This window comes from Octodon degus, unplaced genomic scaffold (genome assembly GCF_000260255.1).
Source record: "Octodon degus isolate 3935 unplaced genomic scaffold, OctDeg1.0 scaffold00002, whole genome shotgun sequence".
Taxonomy (NCBI): Eukaryota; Metazoa; Chordata; class Mammalia; order Rodentia; family Octodontidae; genus Octodon; species Octodon degus.
Window position 1 is genome coordinate 26,797,791 of NW_004524578.1, and position 6,036 is coordinate 26,803,826.

Sequence of the window (6,036 nt, forward strand, 5' to 3'; positions counted from 1 at the left end):
AGTGCTTTTCAGACTGGTCTTGAGCTCACGTTAGTCCAGCTTGGTCTCGAACTCGCAACAGTCTTCCTGCTTCAGCTTCCCTAGTTCTGGGATTACCAGTGTGCATCACCACGCCCAATTTATGAATACAGTTCTTAATATTATATATCTGCTTTCTGTTTATGCTCAGCCTTGTGAAAAATGGAGTACAGAAGGATTAACAGTATCCTAGAGGCCCACAAGGTGGGGATGTTACTTCAAGACCTTGATAAGAAGAATTAGATTTCCAAGGCAGAGTGCATTTCCTGTAATCTCAGCACTGTAGGAGGTTGAGACTGGCAGAGAGCAAGTTTGAGCACACTCTGGGTAACTTAATGACTTAGTAAGACCCTATCTCAAAATTTAAAAAAAAGTTAAAATGGACATAGCTCATTGTGAAGGCCCTGGATTCAGTCCCCAGTACCGAGAAGGGGAGAAAGAGTTAAAAAAGAACTCACTTGTGCCTCAGGAAAGTTCAGTACAATTTGACTCTTCACATTCTCTTGCCTTTATTATTTGCTTGCTTGGTTTGTTTTTTTTTTTGTTTCTTTGTTTCTTTGTTTCTTTCTTTTTTTTTTTTTTTACTGTCTTTTTTACATAGTTTCATTATGTAGTTCACTTTGTAACCCAGGCTGGCCTCAAACTTGCAACAATACTCCTGCCTAGTCTATTTGCTTTCACAGTAGTGCTGCTAGCTTAAATACGAAGGATTTATTTTCTCTACTTTAAAAATGGATTACCTGACTTTTTTCAGTGCCTACTGAATGAGAGGCGTGAGCCACAGGATGCTGTGGTTCAAATCCCTTGTTCCTCAGGCCTTACCACACATGCCCCAAAGACAATCTGAGCTATCCTACCCCTCCCCCCCTAAAAAAAACTCTTTTACTTAAAAAAGATGTTTTTTTTTAATCTGTACTCCAGGCTTGTTTTAAACTAACAATAATCCTTCTCCCAAGTGCTGAGATTACAGGCATGGGTTACCATGCCTGTTTTTTTTTTTTTTTAATTTATTGAAAATAGAAATTCGGTCTTCTAAGACTGCCATGGATCATTGGACAATGCCCACCTCCCTCACTAAATGCCATAGAGCCTTGTCCCATTCGTACTGTCCAGAAGCCATGTGGAAGTATGTGGAGTACATGTGTGGGACCTTCGCTCACAGGGAAGTCACAAGTGTTGTGCCCCTTGGTCACAGTGACCCTAAATTCCTGTTGGATGTGTTGTAAACAGAAAAGCCATTCTTCAGGCCTTTTTCTTCTTCCTTTTTTTTTTTTTTTTGTGATAGTAGAAATCAAGCTCTTGACCTTGCACTTGCCAGGCAGTGCTGTGCTACTGTGCTATATCCCTATATCCCTTGCACCTTGAAGATTTTTTTTTTTAAATTTTATTTGTTTATTTATTTATTTTGTGTGTGTGTGGCCAGCTCAGCCCACCAGGGGGCAGGGGGCTGGCTGGCATGTGGTGCTGGGGGAATTGAACCGCGGTCCCTGTGCTTTGCTAAGCTTGTTCTAAGTAGGTGCTTTAGACCACTGAGCCATCTCACCAGCCCAGCACACTGATTTTATTTTATTTTTTTATTTTTTATTTATTTATTTATTTTTTTACCATTTGTTAGCATTTTAATAAGCCCCCTGTCCAGAAGCTTCAAGCTACCAGGACACAGGCCCCCCCAACACCCTTAATCTTCTCCTCAGCTCTTCTACTGAAGAACTTGGCTTTCACGATGACAGGCTGCTTTGGGAGCTTTCCCTTCCCAAGAACTTTGTAGTAGCCCGATCGCACTACATCAATGATGGGAGCTACTCCAGTCTTGTTTTTGGCAGCATTTACTCGTGTCTGCTCACTGACCAATGTCCACAATTTATCAAGGTTGACAGTTGGGCAGAAGCTCTGGTTTCTCTTTAAGTGGTAATGCCTCATACCAACCTTCCAAAAGTAACCTGGGTGATATTTGTCGAAGTTGATCCTGTGATGATGCATGCCACCAGCATTCCCCCGGCCTCCGGGATGCTTCCGGTGCTTGCCGATGCGGCCATGGCCGTGGCTCACATGGCCCCGAAGCTTCCGGGTCTTCCTTAGTCTGGAGGGCATGTCGGCGGCCGAGACGAAAGCCACACTGATTTTATTAAGTTCATTGTTTATATCTTCTGTGAGCTTACCAAGCACTTTATTGATCTTTTTGTTGCTTATTTTGTATAATTCAGCAGTTTGGCTTTTTTTTTTTTACACAAATAGAACTTTATTTATCAGTATTAAAAATCTGGATCTTAAACGGACTCTTGCACTGGTGGTTCATATCCATCAGCTGGTTCAACTTTAGCTCCAGTCTCATCCCCAGTAGCCTTTCCAGAGCTGCTACCTTCACCATGAAGCTCCATGAGTTTTCTCAATTCAAACTTGGGCTTCTTCAGCATTTTTACTTTTCTGACGAAGACATCATGAAGAGGGTAGATAGATCGGCAAGCCTTTGCTATGTCTTTCCCAATACTGTCTGGAATCAGTTTATTGACCACTTCCATCAAGTCATTTGTCTGCGCCTCCCGGGTCAGGATATCCAGCATCTTCTTCTGGATCTGGCGGACCTGTTGGTGCTGAGCATAAGAAGTCTTCCATTTCTGATTGTTGTTTTTTAGTAAAAAATGGCTCAGTGGAATCCCAGCCATTAGTAAATTTAGTAAAAATCCCAGCCCCCAAGTCTGCCATTTTTGACTATGGAACACATTTTGTCCCGGGTGAGGTCCATGCCATGGAAGTTAGGTAGTTTTTGCCCTGAACATCTTCAGTAATTAGCCTGAATTTTCTAAAGGCAACTTCATCATTCTGCAGATCAACAAGGCTCACTTCAAACACATGACCTTTGAGTCCATCAGATACAATTTTGGTTCCTTGGGTTCTGGTGACAAGTGTTTTTCCAATATTTCTTATGTTGAACATAGTTGGCACCTTCACATCATACCAGTCTTTTTTAGAAAATGGATCAACCACTTTCTTCTTGGCTCCTTTTTTGCCACCTTTTGTAAAGTGCTTGTTCTTGCCTACCGCCATGGTGCTGCTCAGAGAGCTGAAAGGCCAGTTTGGCTTTTGATTTCCTCCCTTATAATGCTCTGTGGATCAGCTTGGAGAAAGGTTGGCAGATTTTGGAGGCATTTTGTTACTTTGTCTTATGTTTCTATTGTTTGTTGTTTGGTGAGATTTGAGAAGTCTCTTATTTTGGAAAACCTTTGTTGCTAGCATGGCTCAGTGATGTACTCTAAGCATGGCTAACTATAGGCCTGTGTCTCTGTCCAGAGATCCATCCAGGTACCATAATTTAGGATGGCAGGCTGCAGTGTAATTGTCCCAGCACCCAGTTCTCCAGAAATGAGCCACAGTATTGTTGATAACAGAGAGAGAAACCTGATACTGACATACAGTAAAAACCAATTAATAGCAATAACTGTTCCTTTTGGCAGTAACAGCAAAATTATCTACTATAATAGAGTCAAACTGGAGCTAGGTTTAGCAGCACATACCTATAATCCCAGGACTCAGGAGACAAGAGGGGAGGATCATTGGGAGTGATCACTGTAGCCAACCTGGGCTATAAAGTTACTTCAAGGCCATCCTGAAATGCAAGTGAAACCCTGTTTCAAAAAGACCCCCCAAAAAATAAATAAAAAAAGACAAACTAGATATTGATACTCTGTAAGAATCATTAAAAGCTACTACTATAGCTGGGTATAGTGATGCACACCTGTAATCCCAGGTGGGAGGCTGAAGCAGGAGAATTGCTGCAAATTCAAGACTAGCCTGGGACTCCAAAGTGAGCTCAAGGCCAGCCTTAGTTGCATATCGAGACCCTGTCTCAAAAAAGACAAAAATACAAAACAAAACACTACTGAAGTAAAATGCTTAACCATAGAAAGGAGACCTAAGATTATAATATAGACATAAAGAACCAGCAAATAATGATGTACGGTGAATAGCTAAAGTGCAACAGAAAAGAGGGGCTGGTGCAGCACATGCCTAGCAAGTGTAAGTGGGAGCTCTGAATTTGAATCCCAGTTTGATAACTTCTATTTGTGACTCTGAGGGCATCTTTTCACATTTATATTTGATAAATATCTGCTGAAGGAGTTAACTTTTACATCCTTGTGTTCTTAAGAAATTATTGAGGGCCGGGGAGATGGCTCAGTAGGATAAGTGCTTGACAGGCAAACGCCAGGATCTGAGTTCAATCCCTGGTTCCACAAAAAAAAAAAAAAAAAAAAGAAATTATTGTTCCCTTAGCGGTACTTTGCTGTTCATGTTAGAAAATGTCTAAAGTGATAAAAATGATTTGACAATTGTAAACATTTGGCTTTAATGCCTAGTACATTAGATTAGGAATGCCAACAATAAACTAAAATTTTTATTTTTAAGTATGTAATAAGTTTTTGGGTCACTTTGTAGAATTTTATTTGGTACTCTGTAAAGAAAAAAGCCCAGGACTAAACATGCCAACTGGTGTAGAAATTCCTCCTGTGAACTAGAGGAACCCTCCTACAGCAGAAGGATCATATTCCTCTTCTGGAGCCATTTTCCTCAGGAATCTTGAAAGATACTTCTTCAAGATAAGGCCTGATAGAACCAAAAGCCTTAAAAAATATGTCCATGTAACCCAACCACAGGATGGCAGCTAGCAGGTCACAGTACCACATGGTGTCATGTACAAAGGGAAACCCAATAATAGCTAAGAAGATGGCTAAGTGCAAATATAAAGCTTGTCATCTAGTTCAATTTAAAGGCTCAAAGGACATGAGGCTCACTGTATCTACAGAACTGCTATAGATGATGAGCCAGTTAATCTTCTGAATATAGATAACATACATTACTATTCTCTCTCTTTTTTTTTTTTTTTGTGTGTGTGTGTGTGTGTGTGTGTGTGTGTGTGTGTGTGTGGCTGGTTCAGCCTGCCCTGGTGGTGGGGCTGGCACAGAATGTGAAGCTGGTGATCAAACCGCTGCACCTGCCTAAGCTTGCCTAAGCAGGCGCTTTAGACCACTGAGCTATCTCGCTGGGCCAGGACTTTTATTTCAAAAATTCTGGTTTGTGGGGGCCAGGGAGATGGCTCAGTAGAATAATTGCTTCCCTGGCAAGCACAAGGACCTGAGTTCAATCCCTGGTTTCGCTAAAAAAAAAAAAAAGTTCTGGTTTGTGGAAGTGACTCAAGAGACATAAAAAAGAGGCAATGGCTGATAACCATCCTAACAACAGTAAAAAGTAGAATAAAGAGCAGAAAAACTGATGGAGAAATGTGAATTAAGCTGTCACCTGGCTGGGCATCTTGGTGCATACCTATTACTCCAGCCCTAAGGAGGCAGAGGTAGGAAAAATGCTGCAAGTTTGAGGCCAACCTGGACTACAAAGTGAGTTCAAGGCCAGCCTGAACTGTATAGTGAAATCAAGAGCCAACAGACCAAAGATTTATTTCCCAGTCTTTTTTAAGCTTTAAGGAAGTCTTAGCTGTGGGTTAGGGAATGTAATTCAGTTGCAGAATGCTTGCCTTAGGGCTGGGGAGATGGCTCAGTGGAATAAGAACTGGCCTGGCAAATGCAAGGGCTTGAGTTCAATCCCCGGTTCCGCCAAAAAAAAAAAAAAAAAGAATGCTTGCCTTGCGTGCATGAGGCCCTGTGTTTAGTCCCCCAGTGCAGTAAAAGAAAAACCTTAACTGTCAAATTTTAGATAAAATTTACATTGGCATCTTTTTTTTTTTTTTTTAAATACTGGAAATCAAACTCACGACCTGGCACTTGCCAGGCAGGTGTTGTGGTGCTGAGCTATATCCCCATCTCTTAACTTGTTTTAATTTGTTTAAATAAAAATCATCAGGGAGATGGCTCAGTAGAATAAGCACTTGCCTGGCAAGTACAGGGGCCTGAGTTCAATCCCTGGTTAAACAAAAATAAATAAATAAATAAATAAATAAATAAATAATAAAGTTCACTTTTTCCTACCATGAAAAAAATGTTTGAGGCATTTTGCATGAATAAAGTAATA

The 6,036-nt window shown here is 41.0% G+C and overlaps 1 protein-coding gene, 1 non-coding gene and 1 pseudogene across 4 annotated transcripts in view; 1 reads left to right on the forward strand and 2 right to left on the reverse strand.

Annotated features, from left to right (window-relative positions):
• Positions 1 to 6,036, forward strand: part of Znf106 (zinc finger protein 106) — an 86,416-nt gene that overhangs the window by 16,627 nt on the left and 63,753 nt on the right. The window lies entirely within an intron of this gene.
• On the reverse strand, positions 1,158 to 1,281 carry LOC111816301. The gene has a single exon (XR_002820731.1). It is a non-coding gene; the product is annotated as a small nucleolar RNA SNORA11 (small nucleolar RNA).
• LOC105741799 lies at positions 1,629 to 2,114 on the reverse strand (annotated as a pseudogene).